At 37.7% G+C, this 23,760-nt stretch overlaps 1 long non-coding RNA gene across 1 annotated transcript in view; it reads right to left on the minus strand.

Annotated features, from left to right (window-relative positions):
* Nucleotides 1-866: 866 nt before the first annotated feature.
* The window catches only part of LOC128648136 (uncharacterized), a 237,258-nt gene continuing 214,364 nt past the window's right edge, over nt 867-23,760 (minus strand). Inside the window, exons 2-4 of the long non-coding RNA XR_008400518.1 lie at nt 22,346-22,469; nt 19,588-19,676; nt 867-904 (exon numbers count right to left, since the gene is read on the minus strand). This is a non-coding gene — a long non-coding RNA (uncharacterized LOC128648136). The remainder of the gene's footprint in view (nt 905-19,587; nt 19,677-22,345; nt 22,470-23,760) is intronic.

Below are 23,760 nucleotides of genomic sequence, written 5' to 3' on the forward strand. Positions count from 1 at the left end.
TTCTTTAACCCTCTCCTCCCCTAGCATATCAGGGGCTCCTAGAGCCATCCTCTGCATCTAGGAACTCCTGCGCTGACTGTGGGGACTCAAAAAATTTAGGGCCTCTGGAAGTGGCTATTTTTAATCTTGCAGGGTACAGCAAGTAAGCCTGTCTGCCCTCTCTATGTAGTCTAGAGCAAATAGATGAGAATTCCCGGCGTTGCTTCATTAAGTCTACAGAGTAATCTTGAAATAGCAAGATCCTCGAATTTTCAAAGGATACTTCCCCCATTTTTCTGTACGCTCTAAGAACTGCCATTTTAGTCTGAAAATGAAGAAATGTTATCATCACAGGCCTTGCTTGTGCATTGTGATCCATGGCCGGCTTTTCAGGGCCTACCCTATGTGCCCTCTCTACACTGTGTGTCAGGATATCTGCCGACATCCCTATCAGGGTGGGGAGAGTAGCTTCAACAAATTTCAAAATTTCATTTGCTCTAATAGTTTTGGGTAGACCTAATAGACGTAGATTATTCCGCCGTGATCTATTTTCTAGATCATCAATTTTTTGTTTGTGCTTCTCTAATGCTATTATTCTATTAGTGTTGGCACTTTGCGTGTCCTCCAGGTCGGATACCCTTCCTTCCACCTCAGAGACTCTTGTCAAAAACTGTTTTACTTCCTCCGCAAGCGTATCAACCCCTTTCTGTAGGTTTTCTATCTTAGGCAAAAAGAGGGTGGATATTTGTTTGACTATAGGGTGTGGATCTAAGGCATGACCTACTTGCAGAGAGTCAAAAGAGGAGGAGGCCTGAGTACCAACATCAGATCCCATTCTAGCTCTACGGTCTGAGTTTTTATTCCTACTCACCATTTTAGTTGGTATTAGAAATTTCTCCATACACCATTGAGTCTCTGGGATCTACTGTGAAAATTGAAACAGAAAAGTAAAAAAGAAAGAAAACAAAAAAACAACAAAAAAACAAACAAAAACAAAAAAAACACAATTCTTATAGCTCAGTATAGTCTTCCTAGGCTAGCAGTACCGGTCTTAGAATCTGAGACAATAATACAGAGAAGAACCCTCCCTTGTAATCCTTTACAGAGATATACCTTGCATTATATCATGTGAGCTGTCAGCATAAAGATATGGATTAACACATTAGTGAGGTACTGTAGCCTAGAGAAGGTCACAACTTATTAGCAGATAAATAATTGTTGCCCAGCCTGTAAAAACAGAAGATTGGTTAGGTCACAATTTACAGCATCCTATTTTTATTTGACATTGAGTCAGCACAAAAGAAGTTTGCTGCATAAAGCTATTCCATAGCACCCTGAAATAGTAATAGATATTTTTTCTAGCTGCCTGTACAGTTCACCTCTAAACAGAGGTGTAAGTAGCTGCTTGACTTGGTAGTTAGGTTCTGACATGCAACAGGTCACCAAAAACTTGCATTGAATCCTATAACATTACTGTGAAGAAAAGCAGGAGCCAGCATGTAACGACTGATAACATGTACAGAATTTAAACCAATATCCTGGAAGCAAGGGAGTTACATACATATAGCCTGGATTGCATCTGACAATTATTAAATGAGGCACACTATAGGAATTATCTGATGTGTAGTTATGAGACTCAGCAACCCTAAACAACAAGATGCAGATTTATCAAGTTCCCATACAGTCTGGCTTCACAAACCCTTATTATGCCTCGTTCAGAGTCAGTCCCAAGTGTTATTCTGAGGGTTCTATGCTCTAAGTTATGCCCCAATGTCAATAAAATCTTCGTGGGAGAGCCCGCAAAAGTACTTGCACAGTCACCTGTAACCCCCGCAGGTTCCTGTGTTATAGGCTTAAAGGGCCATAATACCCAAATGTTTAAACACTTTAAAGTGCTGCAGCATAGCTGTAAAAAGCTGACTAGAAAATATCACCTGACCATCTCTATGTAAAAAAGAAAGATATTTTACCTCAAAAGTTCCTCAGTAGCCACCTCCCATTGTAAAGGATTTCTAAGCAGCATTTTAGTGTGTCTGTCCTGGGACAGCTGAAAGGATGAGCCTCGTGAACTCTCATATTATTTCACCAATCAGGTAAAGGAAGCTTACTATGAAATATCAGGAGAGTTAAGTAAAATCTCATGAGATCACAGTAAAAGAGTTCATGACCTCAGCACTGCTGATGCTGATTGGCTGCTGTTCATTTCTTCATTTTTTTTTTTTTTTTACCTGCAGCTGGGAGCAACTGAGTATAACTTTTTACACAGAACTTACTCTGCTGAGCAGAGGAAATTGTGAGGTAAAATATCTTCCATTTTTACATAGAGATGCTCAGGTGATATTTTCCTGTCAGCTTTTTACAGTTATACTGCATCAGTTTCAAGTGATTTAGCATTTGAGTATTATGTCCCTTTAATTAATTAAACAGTTGAAAGTCTCTAGCCACATACATCTCTCTGCAGTGAAGGGCTCATGAATTAAATTGAGGCTTTATCGGGTGTCAGCAAAATCTTACTACCGGTCACTCAAAAAAATTTCTCCTCTGTGAGCAGTGACAGCAGGATGATCCAGTAATACAAGCAGGCAAACTACCACACAACAAGCAGACTTTTAACGTGTTGCAGGCCGCCTCCCCACTGATTCCCTCTATTGCGGCATAGGGTAGGATAGAGATGAATACACGTCCGCTGCCAGTGAGCTGTGTCTTAAGTACCCCACTCCCATTCAGTCTCCTCAGACAGTCTTATATACTTGCCCCCACCATACGTTTCAGTGTGCCTCTACAGGTCTTTAGTGAGGCCAAGATTGTGAGGCTGGCTGGGGCGTATATCCAGGGGCTCTCTACAGTGAACTTATGTTAGAGCGGTGTTGTGTAGGGCTTTCAGACTTACCTACATCAGCGGTCTGACAATGACTTCAGTGCACTGCCGCCACCGCAATCACCGGTTGTCTGTGTGCAGCTGTTTAGTGCATCTTACTGCCAAAGCAAGATTGTGTGCCTGAATGTGCGGAAGATGGCGCCCGATGTTTCGCGCCTCTTTCTTGTTCCTCTCCGCCACACTTTCTGGTCTTGCCAAGCCGGGTATTGCTCAGGAGCCTTCGGGGTCCCAGACTGGGTGCTGATCAAGGGTTAGCCTCTAAATTGCTCTGCATTTGGTTCAACCCAACTCACCAGCTCCCCTCTGTCGGGTTCTCCTGCATGTCTTCCCAAAGATGGCGTCTAGGTGCCGACTTTCTTTTCCGGCAGCGAGTCAAGTTACAAGGGGCTGGGGATGTACCCTCTTGCCTGTAGCAAGACGTTCCCGGGGGTCCCTCTCTGTGCACTTGACTGCTTTAGCCCACCACTCCAGCTGTTATGGATAGCGACGCTGCTCCACACCTCAGCGGCTTCCTTGACCTTATACTCCAGTACTGTGAGGCTAGCGGGTCTTCGGTATGGGAATGATGTTACTTTTCCAGCGTTTTATTATGTCCAGGCACAGTCTTTGCCAAGGACCAAGTCGCTTGGGCACAGTATTTTCCAGTAATATACCATGTATCTTAGAAGTTTAACGGAGCTCTAACTTGGATCTGCTCTCTCTTAGCCCGCCCACCGGAAGTCCGAACTAAACTTTTTTTAAGTTGTGTTCTCTATCTGAATCATGAAATAAACATTTTGGGTTTTATGCCCCTTTAAAATGTAGTTTGTATTACCTGTATTATTGACTTTAATTGGAAAGAAAAAAATATCATGTTACACTTCTATTAAAAAAAAACACAAAAAAAAAATAGCAGTATTAATCGTTTTATTCATTAATTACAGAGATCAATATATTATTAGATTCAGAATTCATAATTTGCTACAAATTAAGGTTGAATATCAGAATCAGCTCATCAAGCCGTGCAGTAATTAGTAACATATAATGTGTACTTGCATCTGTTCCTATTTATATCACACAGTTCAAATTACTCAGTGGCATATTGGTGTCTGAAGCAAATTAATTGTAGCTGAGCATTTTATAGAGAAATGTGTCCAATTAAAAAAAGAGTTTCGAGTTGTGTTTTCTTTTCTGTAACCACTGACTATTCAAACGTACAACAAAGTAAAAATTTGCCCTTGAGGATTACTGCTTTAAGCATTTGGTGTAAATCATTTTTTTAAAGAAGATACAAATATATAGTATAAAAATGTACATGCGGGGTGTAATGTTGAAAACTATAATTTATAAATAAATGCAAGATTAATATTTAAAATACACACCACTTTTTATTATTATTATTATGGTTGTTATTATTATTATTATGCCTTTCCTATTAAATAGTGTGAACCTGCAAGAAAAATAGGATGCATGTTTAAGGTCTGAGTAATAGTATTGTTTAAAGCCCAAGAGCTAATGGGGGGAAGTTATCAATGTGTCTACTTTACCTGCCTTCGCCGGTCCAATACACCCGCCTAAGCTCGCCTACCATCGCCTACCTTCAAAATTTCGCCTAAGTTATCAAAAAAGCTGTCAAAAAGCCGCGCACCAAGTACGGGGTGATGAGCAGCGGACTGTGAGAGTTATCACTCATCCGATCTCGCTGCTCTTCAGCTTTTTGACAGCTTTATTGCTAGCCTGTCACTAAGCACCCACACTAACTACACTGTTCTACCCTCTATACCGGCGCCCCCGGAGCCCCCCGCAACTCAATAAAGTTATTAACCCCTAAACCGCCGCTCCTAGACCCCTCCGCAACTCTTATAAATGTATTAACCCCTAAACCACCGCTCCCGGAGCCCACCGCCACTATAATAAATATGTTAACCCCTAAACCGCTGCTCCCGGACGCCGCCGCAAGCTATACTAAATATGTTAACCCCTAAACCGCCGATCCCGGTCCACACCGCAACTATAATATATGTATTAACCCCTAAACCGCCGATCCCGGACCCCGTCGCCACCTACATTATACCTATTAACCCCTATCCTGCCCCCCCTATACCGTCGCCACCTATAATACATTTATAAATCCCTATCCTGCCCCCCCAACACCGCCGCCACTGTAAAAAAATTATTAACCCCTAAACCTAAGTCTAACACTAACCCTAACACCCCCCTAACTTAAATATTAATTAAATACATCTAAATAATATTTCTCTTATTAAATAAATTAATCCTATTTAAAACTAAATACTTACCTTTAAAATAAACCCTAATATAGCTACAATATAAATAATAATTATATTGTAGCTATCTTAGGATTTATTTTTATTTTACAGGCAACTTTCAATTTATTTTAACTAGGTACAATAGCTATTAAATAGTTATTAACTATTTAATAGCTACCTAGTTAAAATAAAGAGAAATTAACCTGTAAAATAAAAACTAGCCTAAGTTACAATTACACCTAACACTACACTATACTTAAATAAATTAATCCTATTTAAAACTAAATACTTACCTGTAAAATAAATCCTAACCTAAGTTACAATTAAACCTAACACTACACTATCATTAAATTAATTAAATAAATTAGCTACAAATAACTACAATTAAATTAAATTAAATAAACTAACTAAAGTACAAAAAATAAAAAAAGCTAAGTTACAAAAAATAAAAAAAATAAGTTACAAACATTTAAAAAATATTACAACAATTTTAAGCTACTTACACCTAATCTAAGCCCCCTAATAAAATAACAAATCCCCCCAAAATAAAAAATGCCCTACCCTATTCTAAATTAAAAAGTTACCAGTTCTTTTACCTTACCAGCCCTTAAAAGGGCCTTTTGCGGGGCATGCCCCAAAGAATTCTGCTCTTTTGCCTGAAAAAAAAAAATACAACCCCCCCAACATTAAAACCCACCCACATACCCCTAATCTAACCCAAACCCCCCTTAAATAAACCTAACACTACCCCCCTGAAGATCATCCTACCTTGAGTCGTCTTCAGCCAGCCGACCCACCGATGGAACTGAAGAGGAGATCCGGAGCGGCAGAAGTCATCATCCAGGCGGCGCTGAAGAAGTCTTCCATCCGATAGAAGTCTTCATCCAGGCGGCGTCTTCAATCTTCATCCATCCGGAGCGGAGCCATCTTCAGGCGAGCCGACGCGGAGCCATCCTCTTCTTCCCGACGACTAACGACGAATGGATATTTCTTTAAGGGACGTCATCCAAGATGGCATCCCTTCAATTCTGATTGGCTGATAGGATTCTATCAGCCAATCGGAATTAAGGTAGGAAAAATCCATTCGTTGTTAGTCGTCGGGAAGAAGAGGATGGCTCCGCGTCGGCTTGTCTGAAGATGGCTCCGCTCTGCTCCGGATGGATGAAGATTGAAGACGCCGCCTGGATGAAGACTTCTATCGGATGGAAGACTTCTTCAGCGCTGCCTGGATGATGACTTCTGCCGCTCCGAATCTCCTCTTCGGTTCCATCGGTGGGTCGGCTGGCTGAAGATAACTCAAGTTAGGATGATCTTCAGAATAGGGTTGGGCATTTTTTTATTTTGGGGGGCTTTGTTATTTTATTAGGGGGCTTAGATTAGGTGTAAGCAGCTTTAAATTGTTGTAATATTTTTTAAATGTTTGTAACTTATTTTTTTTATTTTTTGTAACTTAGCTTTTTTTATTTTTTGTACTTTAGTTAGTTTATTTAATTTAATTTAATTGTAGTTATTTGTAGCTAATTTATTTAATTAATTTAATGATAGTGTAGTGTTAGGTTTAATTGTAACTTAGGTTATGATTTATTTTACAGGTAAGTATTTAGTTTTAAATAGGATTAATTTATTTAAGTATAGTGTAGTGTTAGGTGTAATTGTAACTTAGGCTAGTTTTTATTTTACAGGTTAATATTTTAACTAGGTAGCTATTAAATAGTTAATAACTATTTAATAGCTATTGTACCTAGTTAAAATAAATTGAAAGTTGCATGTAAAATAAAAATAAATCCTAAGATAGCTACAATATAATTATTATTTATATTGTAGCTATATTAGGGTTTATTTTAAAGGTAAGTATTTAGTTTTAAATAGGATTAATTTATTTAATAAGAGAAATATTATTTAGATGTATTTAATTAATATTTAAGCTAGGGGGGTGTTAGGGTTAGTGTTAGACTTAGGATTAGGGGTTAATCGTTTTATTACAGTGGCGGCGGTGTAGGGGGGGCAGGATAGGGGTTAATAAATTTATTATAGGTGGCGACGGTGTAGGGGGGGCAGATTAGGGGTTAATAAGTTTAATATAGGTTGCGGCGGGGTCCGGGAGTGGCGGTTTAGGGGTAATACATATATTATAGTTGCGGCAAGGTCCGGGAGCGGCGGTTTAGGGGTTAACATATTTATTATAGTGGCGGTGGGATCCGGGAGCGGCAGTTTAGGGGGTAATAACTTTATTTAGTTGCGCCGGTGTAGGGGGGGGCAGATTAGGGGTGTTTAGACTCGGGGTACATGTTAGGGTGTTAGCTGTAGACAGCTCCCATAGGAATCAATGGGATGTCTGGCAGCAGCGAACATGAACTTTTGCTATGGTCAGACTCCAATTGATTCCTATGGGATTTGAAAACCAGGTATGCTGGGCCGGAAAAAGTGCCGAGCGTACCTGCTAGTTTTTTGATAACTAGCAAAAGTAGTCAGATTGTGCCGCACTTGCGTGGGGAACATCTGGAATGACGTAAGAATCGATCTGTGTTGGACTGAGTCCGGCGGATCGAAGCTTACGTCACAAAATTTAACTTTTGCCGGTATCTAGGGCTTGATAACTTAGGCGAATCAGCCTCGCCACAAATACACTGTGGAATTCCCCCAAATTCTTGACATAAAATTTTTAGGATTCTAGGATTTCCTTCAGAATAAGGCTCAATATAGTATGATATATCTTTTACATTAGGCATATTATCCCTTTATTGGGTTGTTGTTTCCAAAGTAAAAGGGCATACACTATGCTAACCTAGGTTAAATCACTTAAGTGAATCCTTACAAACATTTAATCATTGTTATTGTTTTACTCATTCACACCAAATCTTCTGCAAACAAATAAAACATTTGAATTGAAATACAAATCCAATTATGTCTGTTTTTCAAGTGATAAATATACAGTAATTGTTAAATAAGAATCTTTATTTATATTATTATTATTATTTGCCAACTCCTCCCCACTGTATCTATCACAAACACTCCCTCTCTTTAAAAGATTTAAAGTTTGACTGTCATATCCTTGAAAACATAGCCCATGGTTCTCTACTCTTTTCCCTCCACATTCTCATTCCCTAACCAAATGTGTAGATTACTGTTTGTTGTTGTATGTTGTGTGATTACATTTAAGCTACTGCCAGGAGAAGGACAAGCCACAGTAAGGTGAGTTTATTTTAGCTGGTCAGATTTGATGTGGCATATATAGATGCCCTACACACAGTCAAGTCTGAGATGCCGTATAAAGCTGGGATAAATAGGGAGGGTACATCTGGTCAGGTAGACATTTGAATATATAGTTGGCATAAATAGAGTTATAGCCAGGAGAGTGGATGGACTTAATTTTGAGACTGAAGCCATGCATATGTTATCTTGATTGGTTAATCTGATTAGCTAATCATGATTGGGTCCCTCCATTTTTATATATAGGAATGAATTCCAACCTCTTACTACACAACTGGAACCATCTTTTGCTAAAGCTTCTGTTTGCTTAAATAGTCAGAGGTCTTGTTATTATGAGGGTCCCTTAGAGGGAGGAGTTACCAGTAGGGGTCGGGAATGCATGAGCAGGAGATTTTTTTTAGATGTTGGGAGGAAACTGTGGTGGAGAAACAATTAACATTTTAATTATAAGGTTTAGGTGGAGAATTAGAGTACGCAGGTTGTGTAGAGGAGTTGAATCAAGTGTAAGGAAAGCAGTTGCATTGTTTATTTTGGGATCTGGTTCAACTGTAAAGTAGATATGGAGAAGTATCTTGGTTAGTATAAAAGCTATGAGATCCATGTGAGCTATTACATTTATTTGTGGTGGAGAGATATAAGGGGAAAATCTGGGACAGAAGATGATCCAAAACAAATGCATCTCAAATTATTTAAAGGGACAGGAACCCTCAAAATGTTCTTTCATGATTCGGATACAACATACAATTTTAAAAAGCGTTCCAATTTACTTATCTTATCAAATTTGCTTTAGTCTCTTGTTATTCTTTGCTGAAGGAACAACATTGCATGCCTGACAGCTAGCTGAATACATCTAGGGCCAGATTATAAGTGGAACGCAAAATATTGCTTCTGAGAAAGCGATATTTGAACTCCACTTTGTACTACCAGAACACGCAAATGTGAGCTGGTATTACAAATAAGGTGCAATGCGAACGCAACTTCATGTTCACATTGCATGGAAGCATTGCGCTCATGAGAGTGCACTTCCATAGGCTCCAAAGGGATGAGAACCAATGGGATGAGGCTCCACAGCATGAGAACCTAGCACACTGAAGGGGGTAAGTCACGCAGCGATGGGCAGCAATTTTAAATATATTTGTATTGATTATTGACCTATATATTTATGTATTAATATGTGTATATACACATATTAACACATAAATACATATGTATATAAGCATATGCATATATATTTACTGGGAACACACAGTTCCCATAGACCGCAATGTAAAGGCACTTTTCAGTGAAATTTTTTTTCTAACAACCCCATAGCTGCCAACTTTAGCCCCCGAAAACTGCCTAGAGTAGTAATTTTTTTATTTTTTTTTAAAAAAAAATGCTTCATTTGTTTATTTGTCAAAAGGCACAGTTGGTGCGGTTGGGGCACTTTTAAAAATGTAACCACTTGTCATGGCTGGTTATTTATCGCCCGCCCGCAAAAGGGTGAATTTGTCAGTTTGCTGGCGAGTGATAAATTATCGCTCCACTTGTAATCTAGCCCCAAGTTACCCAATCAAAAGGGTGAAAAGTTTGTAGACACCTATCAGCAACTAGCTCCCAGTAGTGTAGGGAATCTGCATATTCTTTTCAACAAGGAGTACGAAGCACATTTGAAAATAGAAGTTAATTTAAAAGTGTCTTAAAATAACATGCTCTGTCTGAATCATGCAAGTTTAATTTTGACTTTCCTTTAAATACTCCTCAGGCTCTCTGACAAACAGATTTAACCATGAGGACCATGCATGCCTAAGCAAGGGTGTTATTAAGAATTCTCAAATATTATTTGCTGCACCTGAAACTGAGCAGTACTTAGAAGTATGTAGTGATAGCTCAAAAAGGTCCATTGAGTGTATTAACGTACCGCTAGATTACGAGTCTTGTGTTCTGAGCTGTGCGGTGCTAACGTGCAGTTTTTTCTCACCGCTCACGTACCTGCAGTACAAACCCGGCGTTAAAAGGCAAGAAGTGAGCGTAGAGCAAAATTGTTCTCCATACTGCACTCCAATACGAGCGCTGCTTAAGGCAGTGGTGAGCTGGTCATATGTGCTCATGCACGATTTCCCCATAGACATCAATGGGGAGAGCCGGCTGAGAAAAATTCTAACACCTGCCAAAAAGCAGCGTAAAACTCAGTAATGCAGCCCCATTGATTCCTATGGGGAAACACATTTTATGTTTACATCTAACACCCTAACATGAACCCTGAGTCTAAACACCCCTAATCTTACACTTATTAACTCCTAATCTGCTGCCCCCGACATCGCCAACACCTACATTATATTTATTAACCCCTAATCTCCCTCCCCCAATGTCGCCGCAACCTACCTACATTTATTAACCCCTAATCTGCCGCCCCCAACGTTGCCGCCACTATTCTAAATTTATTAAGCCCTAAACCTAAGTCTAACCCCAACCCTAACACCCCCTAACTTAAATATAATTTAAATAAATCTAAATAAAATTACTATCATTAACTAAATTATTCCTATGTAAAACTAAATACTTACCTGTAAAATAAACCCTAAGCTAGCTACAATATAACTAATAGTTATATTGTAGATAGCTTAGTGTTTATTTTTATTTTACAGGTAAGTTTGTATTTATTTATTTATTTATTTTTTGGTAGCAAATGTTAAATATATATGTATATGATTTTATATATATATATATATATATATATATATATATTTTTTTTTTTTAAGTTTTATTTTATTGAGGTTTTCATGTAAGCATACAGACAATTATCATCAGTATGTTTTGAAACATAGCGCAACAGGTTACAATGTACATCTAAAGTATACATACAAGGATTTCCTCTTTACCTATGGTAACACATAAATGTAGTGTAAGGACATAACAAATGCTTCACTATATATTTACAATCAAGTCTGTAGCCATACAGAAAGGTTTGAATATTCCAAAGATGAGCCTCATGTTTTCAACTTTTTTCTTTAGCTTTGAGTTTGTATAACTTGAAACTCATATATATGGTGTAACAATCATATTTCAAGTAGGAATATATAGAATTAACAAATGAGTGTTTCTGAACAAATTCTACTTATAATACTAACAAGAAAAAGATACTGTACAATCTTGCAAAACTTAGAATGGGAAATAAGGTCGGTGCTATGTTGAAATGCAAGATTTACTTATAAAGAGAATAATTAAGGTGCGGCATGGATTAGATAAACCGCGTATTTAATCCTCCTGTTAGAGGAGGTTTATTATGGGGGGGGGGGGAGGGGGAGGTGGTAGTTTGCAAAAAGAAAAAGCCTCTGATCAAACGCATACAGCCTTGTCAGGAAATTAGGAATACATTAACAGATTAGAGCGAACCCCTGCTACACCAAACATGCGATTTCTCATTTTACCTACCATGGGTCAATTCAAGCAGGCAGATTGTATAAAAACCAGCATGCTGGTATCATCCCCGCTTCTCACTAGGTAGTATATGGGAACCCAAGGTAACTGCGTACCAGTTTGTCTCATTGGTCTAGGCAATAAAATACTATGATTAGGGAAGACCCCATTGCTATTAGATAGAGTGATACAAGACACACTGAGGTTCTGCTGTGCACCGGGAACTGTGTATAGCTATTAAAGGGAAAAATATCCCAGGGTATTAGTAACGCTATTAATAAACATAAATAGAGATATACTGCCTCGGCCGTCGGCAGCACACCTCCAATCATGCAAAACATCAACACATCTAGCAATTGAATCATGCAATTCAATCTACACAACCCTAGTCTCCGGGAGTATACCAAACTAAATCTTTACCAAGAGGGCAGCAACAGTCGCTTTCACAGACAGGGAATCTGTATGAATGTGTACATGAAGATCTAGAGGCCAGTAGTTCTATTATATCACTCCTAGGACGTCAGTTTAAACATTACAAGCTGGTTACAGTATAAATGTAAGAAATGTGAAGTAGTATGGAGTGAATCTGCAGCATGCGGCTCAACCTGTGTGTGTGCATACATATCCAGAGATACCACATTTAGAAACTGTGTGTGAGAGATATGATATGGATAAATAATATAACAACCCATTTGCACCTCTTCAGAACGTTATGAAGAGTAATGCTGCTTATATCAGGAGACTAACAGACACTTGCAGGGGGACAATATAACATCAGTAATCATCATGAAATCCTGTTTGCTGTTGGTTGGCCATCAATTACATGTTTAAGGCAAGTTAACTTACCAGAGGTATGATAAAAAGTCTGCATAGCTTTAAGTGCTCAGATCGCTAGAGAGCCACTCTCCAATAGCATATTGGGATCTAACCCACCCCGGTTTTCAGCGCAAGTGTGCTGGGGTTAAGATATGCAGAAACACAACAGAGGCCTGTGCGGGTATGTCCACATGTCTGGAGGTTTTTCTTCCTGAGAGGTGTTCGTTCCGGTACAGTTAGTTTTCTCCCCAGAGCCATGTGATAAGCATTATAGTCTCTTTGCCGACACCGGTTTATATCAATAGCGAGGCTCTCAGCAGCAGTGCTTGTTACCATGACCTCATCAGGGATTCCCTCAACTGCATGGAGTCTCTTCTCCTTAGCAAATGCTATAGCAGAGTTGAGCAGTGGACGTTGGGGCCCCGAATCGGCCTCGCTAACAGTGATCCTATCTGCTGGGCTTAGATAACCCTCTGTTGCGGTCCTGCATTCCTCTATAGGGCCAAGAGTTTCATTCAAGACTGCAGTAAATTGAAGCTGGTAAGAAGTTAGGCGTTTGCTTAGTTCAAGCAATATCTGGCAGGCGTTTTCCATGACGATCATAAGACCACGAGGATGATAAAATGGCTGCCGCTTCTGCCGCTATATAATGCAGATCTCTGGTCTTAGAGTGAGATTAGTGTCTCAGTTGCAAAGATTAGTAATCTTCAGATGTTGGTTAAAGAAAGGCTTACTTCATGGTTCAGTTGTGCCTCAGTATAATTTTAAAACAGGTAGAGCTAGAGCTCTGAAAATGTGCGGCCATTTGTATGCGCTGTTGGCTCCGCCCCCTCATATGCATCGTTTGTATTTATTTTAACTAGGTAGAATAGTTACTAAATAGTTATTAACTATTTAATATCTACCTAGCTAAAATAAATACAAATTGACCTGTAAAATAAAACCTAACCTAAGTTAAACTAACACCTAACCTTACACTATAATTAAATAAATTCCCTACATTAAATACAATTAAATAAATTAAATTAAATTAGCTAAATTACAAAAAACAAACAAACACTAAATTACAGAAAATAAAAAACAAATTACAGATCTTTAAACTAATTACAACTAATCTAAGAGCCCTATCAAAATAAAAAAGCCCCCCCCAAAATAAAAAAATATAAAATATAAATCGTTATCATTTTTATGATTTTTTTTTTAAATAGAGACATTGGGCTCTATTTATGAAGCAGCGGAAGCTGCTTCAAAGGACCGTCATTTCTGGCTCACCTGAAAATAAAGTTAAGAAGCAGCCGTCGTTAATTATCAATGGAGAGCGATACGTGAATAAAAAATCCCTAACACCCTTGCAAACCCGATTGCGTTTAACCAAGTGCACTAACCTGACATGAAATGAATATATATTCATATTTCAATGTTCTTCACATAGAAGAAAATGTTCTGTTTATTCATAAATAAATATTTCTATACATTTACATATCTGATTTTTTGGTAAAATACATATCTATACCTATATATCTATATGATTATATATATATAGGTATAGATATATACAGATATATATATATAGGAAAATCTATTTAAAAATACTTGACTACAAAGGGCTTCAATACACTTATATGTATGCCTATACATGTATACATATTTATTTATTTGTTTATATGTGTATATATGCCTGTAAATACATGTATACACATATAAATACATTAATACATTTGCACACAAATATAAAGATATATATATATATATATATATATATATATATATATAAAAATATATATATATGTTAAAGCCTTTTGCATTCCTGTTTTTTCTAACACCTAAGACCTCATATCTTTGAGCCCTTATAACTTTTTCATGCAATATTTTTTTTAAATAATTTTTATTAGACAGTGTTATTATAAGTGTAACAGTACATTTAAATGTATTTTTGAAATATTAACCAGAGCTCTTAAGTTGTACTATCCTGACAAGTGTTAAATTCAATTGCTCTTCAGCGAACGCATTTACTTTAAATTTGTAATATGCACGCCACTTCTGACATGTGCATAAACCCCTTATCACTTGTGCACAACTGTTACCTCACCATTTGTAATCTAGCCCAATATGGGCCACATTATAAGTGGAGCGCAAAATATTGCCTCTGCGCTCCACTTATATATGTTAGGTGCAATACGAGTTTGCTTCCATAGGCTGCAATGAGAGCCTCGTTCTCATGCCTGTGGTATACTGTTACTTTAAGAAAAGACACTCTGGAGCTGGGAGGGAACTCTATGATCAGCAGCCATCTTCTTTATGTTATTTTTTTCAGTTAGTTCAGTTAGTGTTGTTGCTTACCTCTGAGCTGAATAAAGACCTGCTCTGTGTACCTACTATCAAGTAGTGCTTATTCCTACTGCTAAATACCCACACAAGAAGCATGACATGGTGTCAGAAGTGCTGAAAAAGTTACTTGTCTGAGTAAAGAGATTGTAACAAAGACTTTATTTACAGTTTCTCTAGCATCAGCATGGAGATGTTCAGAGCACCAGACCCTCTGCAATTCACAGGAAATGTAAGTGAAAACTGGAGAAGATGGGAGCAAATATTTTTAATTTATGCTGAGGCAGTTGAACGTTATAAAAAAGAGCAGAAAACTCAGATTGCCATAGCCCTGCATGTTTTGGGTGGGGAAGGCCAAGATATTTACAACACATTGGAACCAGCCCTGCCTGCTTAAAGAACCTTAGACTCAGTGCTGACTTTGTTCAGGGAGCATTATACTCCAAAGAAATATGTTGTGTTTGAGTGACATCAGTTTTGGTCACATTGATATTATGAGGGGCAGGGCATTGAAAGGTATATGACAGAACTCAGACTAAAAGCCAGAGATTGTGAGTTTGGTGCAATACTTGATGATATGTTAAGAGACAAATTAGTATTCAGTGTTACAGATAACAGACTTAAAGAACGTTTGCTCAGAGAGGCTGACCTTACACTACAAAAGGCAGTGGAAATATGTCAGGCTGCTGAAGCTACCAAATCCCAGGTTCAGGTTATGGCTGCAAACACACCAGCAAGTTCATACCAGACTATTCATGCTTTACAGTACAAACCCACACTCACTAGCCAAGCAGAGTCTACTAGAGGCAGCAAGATCAAACCTCACTCTAGTGCAAGGACTGAGTAAAAAAGGAATGTGTGCCCTAGGTGTGACAGGGTACATCCACCTCAAAGATGCCCTGCATTTGGGTGTGTTTGTTACACTTGTCACAAAAGGAATCATTTTTCAAAATGCTGTAAATCACAGGGCCAGGAGTGTAACAGAGTAAAAACAGTTGAGACTTTATTTATAGGAGCAATATTGAAAGATGTAAAACAAGAACTAAAACATTCTGCATGGTTCTCTGAAGTGCAAATCAATGGTGCACCCATTAACTTTAAACTGGATACTGGTGCTGAGGCAAATGTGCTACCTACTATCCCTGCACAGTTCTGCATCAGAAATACTAACACTATGTTAATTGCTTATGGGGGTTCCAAAATCCGTCCAGAAGGTATGGTGCATCTCACTGCAGCCACCCCCACACATACAGCAGAGCTGGAATTCTTTGTTACGCAATGCTCCTCACTTCCATTATTAGGAAAAGCAGCATGCCAGGAACTGGATTTACTTTGCAAAGTTCACACAATATCTACACGAAAACTTTATACAAAAGATGATCTGGTAAAACGTTACCCTGATGCATTTCAAGGAATTGGGCAATTTAAAGGAACTTACCACATCTATTTGGACCCAAGTGTTGCTCCAGTCATATATGGTTGCAGGAAAATCCCATTTGCAATACTGGGCAAGCTTAAAGAGACTCTACTGCAGTTAGAAAAGGATCAGATCATTGCTAAAGTACACACTCCCACTGATTGGGTGAATAGCCTTGTTGTAACAGAAAAGAGAAATGGTACTCTGAGGGTATGTTTGGACCCCCGTGATCTTAACAAGGCTATAAAGCGTTATCACTTCAATATCCCTACTGCAGAGGATGTACAGAGTCAACTGGCCGGGAAAACCATATTCACCATCCTTGATGAAAAGGATGGTTACTGGCAAGTTAAATTAGACAAAGAGTCCTCAGAACTATGCACTTTCAACTCCCCATGGGGGCGCTTTAGATTTTGCAGGATGCCATTTGGGATAAAGTCAGCCAGTGAAGTATTTCAGCAGAAAAATATGGAGATTTTTGGGGACATCCCAGGTGTGCATATCATAGCTGATGATATGATTATTGCTTGCATCATCAGATGAAGAACATGATCAGATCCTGAGACAGGTGATGAAAAGGGCATTAGAACAGAACATTAAGTTCAATCCAGATAAAATCCAATTCAAAGTATCAGAAGTCCGGTATATGGGACATGTCATCACCCCTGCAGGAGTTCAACCGGATGTAGAGAAAATCCAAGCAATTAGCAAAATGTCTGACCCAGAGGACAAAAAGGGCTGCAAAGATTTTTGGGTATGGTCCAGTATCTGGCACAATATATACCAGGGGAGGTAGAGATTACTGCTCCTTTGAGGAAGTTATTTTGCAAGGATATTGTTTGGCAGTGGGGTCCAGAGCATACTAAAACAGTACAGTCTTTAAAGCAGGCACTGATTGAGGCTCCAGTATTAAGATTTTTTGACCCAGCAAAAGCAGTGGTGATTCAGGCAGATGCATCTAAATCAGGCCTTGGAGCTTGCTTACTTCAAGACAATTTCCCTATAGCATATGCATCGAGAGCAATGACTGCCACAGAGCAATATTAAGGCCAGGTTATGCCCAGATTGAGAAAGAACTATTGGAATAAAGTACTATTGGCTGATTTAATCCTTCTACTGGCTGATTTGAAAATTAAAAAAAAAAATCAGCCAATAGAGCTGCCAAGACACCCCTTTAAAAGGGGGAACTGACAACAAAAAATGAATGTGCTTCATGACAGCATGAAGATGTGAGAAGAACAGGAGCCACCACTGCTGAGGACCACAGCTGCCGTCGATGACCACATCCTCCGCCGAGGACCACAGCCGCTGCTGCTGAGGAACACAGTTGTGACCGAGGACCAGGACTACAGCTGCCTTTAAGGAAAACAGCTACCACAGAGGACAACAGGAGACACCGCCACTTTGTCGATTACATCTGATGAAGAAAGACCCCTTGGATTTTTTTAATGGCTTTTATAATGGCTATTTTTGTCCCAGTGGATTACTTTTGATGAAGAAAGAAGAGAAGATTTCTTGTTGGCTTTAGTGTTAATGTTTGTTTATTTGTAGTTTATTTTTGTGGGGTTTTGGTTTTAATGTTTGTTAATTTTGTTTGTAGTTTATTTTTGTGGGGTTTTGTTTTTAAAGGAATAGTATAAACCAAACTTCATATACAGTAACTGCATGTAATAGACACTACTATAAAGAAGAATATGATATTCATACAGGGAGTGCAGAATTATTAGGCAAATGAGTATTTTGACCACATCATCCTCTTTATGCATGTTGTCTTACTCCAAGCTGTATAGGCTCGAAAGCCTACTACCAATTAAGCATATTAGGTGATGTGCATCTCTGTAATGAGAAGGGGTGTGGTCTAATGACATCAACACCCTATATCAGGTGTGCATAATTATTAGGCAACTTCCTTTCCTTTGGCAAAATGGGTCAAAAGAAGGACTTGACAGGCTCAGAAAAGTCAAAAATAGTGAGATATCTTGCAGAGGGATGCAGCACTCTTAAAATTGCAAAGCTTCTGAAGCGTGATCATCGAACAATCAAGCGTTTCATTCAAAATAGTCAACAGGGTCGCAAGAAGCGTGTGGAAAAACCAAGGCGCAAAATAACTGCCCATGAACTGAGAAAAGTCAAGCGTGCAGCTCCCAAGATGCCACTTGCCACCAGTTTGGCCATATTTCAGAGCTGCAACATCACTGGAGTGCCCAAAAGCACAAGGTGTGCAATACTCAGAGACATGGCCATGGTAAGAAAGGCTGAAAGATGACCACCATTGAACAAGACACACAAGCTGAAACGTCAAGACTGGGCCAAGAAATATCTCAAGACTGATTTTTCTAAGGTTTTATGGACTGATGAAATGAGAGTGAGTCTTGATGGGCCAGATGGATGGGCCCGTGGCTGGATTGGTAAAGGGCAGAGAGCTCCAGTCCGACTCAGACGCCAGCAAGGTGGAGGTGGAGTACTGGTTTGGGCTGGTATCATCAAAGATGAGCTTGTGGGGCCTTTTCGGGTTGAGGATGGAGTCAAGCTCAACTCCCAGTCCTACTGCCAGTTTCTGGAAGACACCTTCTTCAAGCAGTGGTACAGGAAGAAGTCTGCATCCTTCAAGAAAAACATGATTTTCATGCAGGACAATGCTCCATCACACGCGTCCAAGTACTCCACAGCGTGGCTGGCAAGAAAGGGTATAAAAGAAGAAAATCTAATGACATGGCCTCCTTGTTCACCTGATCTGAACCCCATTGAGAACCTGTGGTCCATCATCAAATATGAGATTTACAAGGACGGAAAACAGTACACCTCTCTGAACAGTGTCTGGGAGGCTGTGGTTGCTGCTGCATGCAATGTTGATGGTGAACAGATCAAAACACTGACAGAATCCATGGATGGCAGGCTTTTGAGTGTCCTTGCAAAGAAAGGTGGCTATATTGGTCACTGATTTGTTTTTGTTTTGTTTTTGAATGTCAGAAATGTATATTTGTGAATGTTGAGATGTTATATTGGTTTCACTGGTAAAAATAAATAATTGAAATGGGTATATATTTGTTTTTTGTTAAGTTGCCTAATAATTATGCACAGTAATAGTCACCTGCACACACAGATATCCCCCTAAAATAGCTATAACTAAAAACAAACTAAAAACTACTTCCAAAACTATTCAGCTTTGATATTAATGAGTTTTTGGGTTCATTGAGAACATGGTTGTTGTTCAATAATAAAATTAATCCTCAAAAATGCAACTTGCCTAATAATTCTGCACTCCCTGTAGATTCTGATCTAAAAATCCACTATAAAACCTTTTAAAATCTTACTTAGAAGTTCCCAGTTGAGCAATGTAGATGAGGTTAGGCTGGGACACCAGGGGCTTGGAAAACAGGAACAGCAGATAATTCTCCCTTCCCTGCATATGAAAAGACAGATTATACATACAAGGAGCTGCAAGAATCTGTAGACATCAGTATACGTCTAAAACTTTGGGGCATGGTTAGGAGTCTGAAAATTAGCAGAATGTTATTAAAAAATAAGCAAAACTATACATTTTTACAAAACACTCCCAGATGGACTATATAAAGATGGGATATATAAATTGATTATCTACAAAACATTTATGCAAAGAAAAATCTAGTGTATAATGTCCCTTTAATGTTTGTTCATTTTGTTGTGGTTTATAGTAGTGGGGTTTTGATTTTAATGTTTGTTTGTTTGTAGTTTATTGTTGTGGGGATTTGGTTTTAATGCTTATTAATTTTGTTGTGGTTTATTGGCGTGGGGTTTTAGTTTTAATGTATGTTTATTTTGTTGTGCTTTTTTGAGGGGTTTTTGGTTTTAATGTTTATTCACTTTGTTATGTTTTATTGTTGTGGGATAAGGATTTTAATGTTTGTTAATTATGTTGTGATTTATTGCTGTTTGTTGTGAGATGTTTGTTTTGTTTACTGTTGTGGCTTATGTTGCTTTAGGGGTTAATAGTGCAGTGGGGTTAGGTTATATTGGGGTTATAGTGCTTTAGGTCGTTAATAGTGTAGTGGGCTTAGTTTGAGTTGGGAGTTAATGCACTTTATGGGGTTAATAGTGTAGGGCTGTGTAGCAGTTTCATTGGGTTGGTATTTTTCATTTAAAGAATAAGGAATAAACTAATATATTAAAGCTTTTAATGAATACATTATTTTTTTATTCTTTTAATTCATGTAGGCTGCCTTTCATTTATTGGTGTGTGAACCAAAGGCAGAAATTAGGCAATTTATTTGTACAACATGTGTAAAAGGGATAATGTACATGACCTCTTCAATGTAGGTGGTGATGCTGCTTTGAAAATATCGCCAGCATTGCCACCCTCTGAGATTTGAGACCTTTTGAATATTTCACCGCCAATCTACCCACAATGGATCCCTTTTGAACATATTGACACTTTGTGGATGTTTCAATTATCAGGCCATAAAGAGACTGAGATAAAGCATACTATTTTAAACAACTTCCAATTTACTTTCACTATCCAATTTTCATCATTCCATTGGTATCTTTTGTTGAAGGAGCAGCCTACTGGGAGCTAGCTAAGTACAATGGGTGAGCCAATGACAAGGTACATATAAGCACAGCTACCAATCAGCAGCTAGCTCTCAGTAGTGCATTGCTGCTGCTGCTGAGCCTACCTAAATATAGGCTGGTGAGGTAGCTCAGTTGGTAAAAGCCCTGACTACAAAAAAAGCCTGTTTAAAAAGATCCAAAGTCACAGGTTCAAATCCCGGCAGGGCCAACTCAGCCCTTCGTCCTTGCGAGGTCGATAAAATGAGTACCATTAAATTGGGTAATAATAACAACTATTACTATTCTGCTGCCGATTTGGTTAATTCCAAGAGCAAGCGCTTTAAGTCCCACTGGGAAAAAGGCACTATATAAATACTAGTTATTATTATTAAATATGATATACAAAAAAGATACAACGAGAATGTTGCAAATTAGATAAGTAAGTCAATAGGGAAGTTGTTTATAATTGCATGCTCTATCAATATAATTTAAATGCAATTTTGTCTGTACCGTCCCTTTAATATATTCACTTTTTTGGTGAAAACATTCTTTTTTTCTGCTTGCCTACTAAGCTTTTATGTCTTAGAATATCTAACCTGAGTATTTAAGTGTAATCAGCACTCTTCAGGTAAATTTCCAAAGAAAGCTATAGACAAGGCATTTCCTTAAGTGTAAAATTTACAAGAAAACAAACCCCTAACTACCTAGTATATATCAAACAGATATGTCATGCAACCACCTTATGCATATTTTGAGGTGCTCTGGGCCTTATATTGACATCTGAACTAAGTTAATTTTTGAACAATTAAAACAGGCATGATTAATCAGATGTAAAGAGGTTTAAATGTATTTTCAAGAGCTGAAATAGTAAAGATAAAAAAATATTCTTGAAATGACTACTCAATGATTGTATTTGCCCCATGCCAACAATGGAAATTAGGATCAAAACATATGGTTAGTATGCCTAAAGTATCTTTACCTCTAGTTAAGATGCTCTGTTTAAAGGATAAGTTGAACCTAAGGCATACTAAAAATATTAAACACAATAATAATTTTAACTTCAATGCTGCCAATATGTTTTTAATAAACTACGTGCTAAAAGTAAATTAGTTAAGTGAAAAGTATTGTGTGTTGCATCTATGAAATAAGTCAATGCCATTTCATCATAGTTCTACACTGATGATGAGCAATTAATAATAAAGATAAAAAAGATAAAACTGTCAGACCATAAAGCCTTGAAGACCATTTCAGCCACATACTCACAACAGATGTCTGTCCATCTAGCTCCCCTTTCAGCTATATTCCCACATTAGATCTCAAATCAGTAACCTTGGCCTGCACATCTTCATAAGACATCAGATCAGACCAGTGGGCCTACTGCCCTGCATCAGATAGGAATCTTTGAACTACATTCTTTCTAACAGCTACATGCCCACATGAGACCTATAGACCTGCATTCTGTTTGTCAGTTACATACCACACCAGATTTTTGGACCCTTTGTGAGCAAAACACCTATATCAAAACACTGACCCTATAGATTTTACCTTAATATCATTCTTCTGGGCCTGCTGAAGTTTCCTGCTTCATTTTACCCTCATACAGTGCACTGCTTGCAGAGGTTGTAGGTGCAATCAAAAGGAAGAAAGGTGGTCCTTGCTACCTCACCACCTAGAATCCAGGCACAGATGTTTAGTTTCTGATTAAAGTTTGTTTAAGAGATAGGATTTTTGTAATTATACAACAATATTCAAATCTAACAATGTCATAAATGTTTTACGTGTTTCTGCTTTTAATACAGGTTTCTATATAATAATGCATCTTAGTGTTTTGCAACATAAAAACATAGAGAGAAAAAAAAGAAAACATAAATCTGCAAACCTCAGCATTTTTGTACCCCCAAATCATATACTGTACATGTACTTTTCAGCATAGTATTTCAGATCCCACTGACATTCCTTTGGTTTTCTTCTAATATCACTGCTCATTAGATTTATTCCTCAAGGAATGTCATCTTTATTACAGAATTTTTTCATCGTCAGCAAAAAGACACCTCTTCCCTTGAAGCCTGCTAGCAATATCACTGATAAATATTTAAGACAAAACACATCCTGAGCTAACTGATCTAGCTTCACTTCCCCATGTGCCTTGACACTTCTGATTAACTGCTTAGCTTTCCATTCTTCTATTTGCCATGTTTATATAATGTGCCCTCCGCTAAAATTACTGTCTGTATTTCCTATAAGATTCCCTTCATTGTTACAGTGTGTTTTTCTAGGGAAGCAATTTATATTCAGCCATTCAAGTAAAGCAGCTGCATAACAAATAGTATGGGCATTTTATATATATATATATAATATTATTTTTTACTATGGATTATTTAGAGCATTTTACAGTATGTATTATAATTTTAAATATTTTTTATTAATATTTTTCTATAGTTTATAGTTAATATTTCAATAACGCGCATTTAAGATAGTATTTCTTCAAGTGCACTAACCTCACTACGTTAGTCGTAAGTTGCCAACCCCGATGTGATCTTCACATACAAAATAATGTAATTTTTATTATTAAATATATATTTCAATATATATCTGATACCGTTAATTTAAAACAGATATCTATACCTATATATATATAGGGATAGATATACAGGTATATATATATATATATATATATATATATATATATATATATATATATATATATATAATATAGCAATACAGTATATATTAACAATAAAAAGTATAATGTTCTGCTTCCCTCTAGCAGTTAGCTCGTAATCTAGCCCATTATTTGCTTTAAAGAATAGTCAAAACATAGTGGGAAAACAAGCATTTCTAATTTTATCAATGTAATTGGTTTGTTTTTATGAATGTGGTTGCTATGCTACATAACCTGAGAATATTTTTATCTCATAATTATTTTTTATCAGTCATCTCATTACATTCATTATGATGCC

Source organism: Bombina bombina, chromosome 2 (assembly GCF_027579735.1).
Source record: "Bombina bombina isolate aBomBom1 chromosome 2, aBomBom1.pri, whole genome shotgun sequence".
Taxonomy (NCBI): Eukaryota; Metazoa; Chordata; class Amphibia; order Anura; family Bombinatoridae; genus Bombina; species Bombina bombina.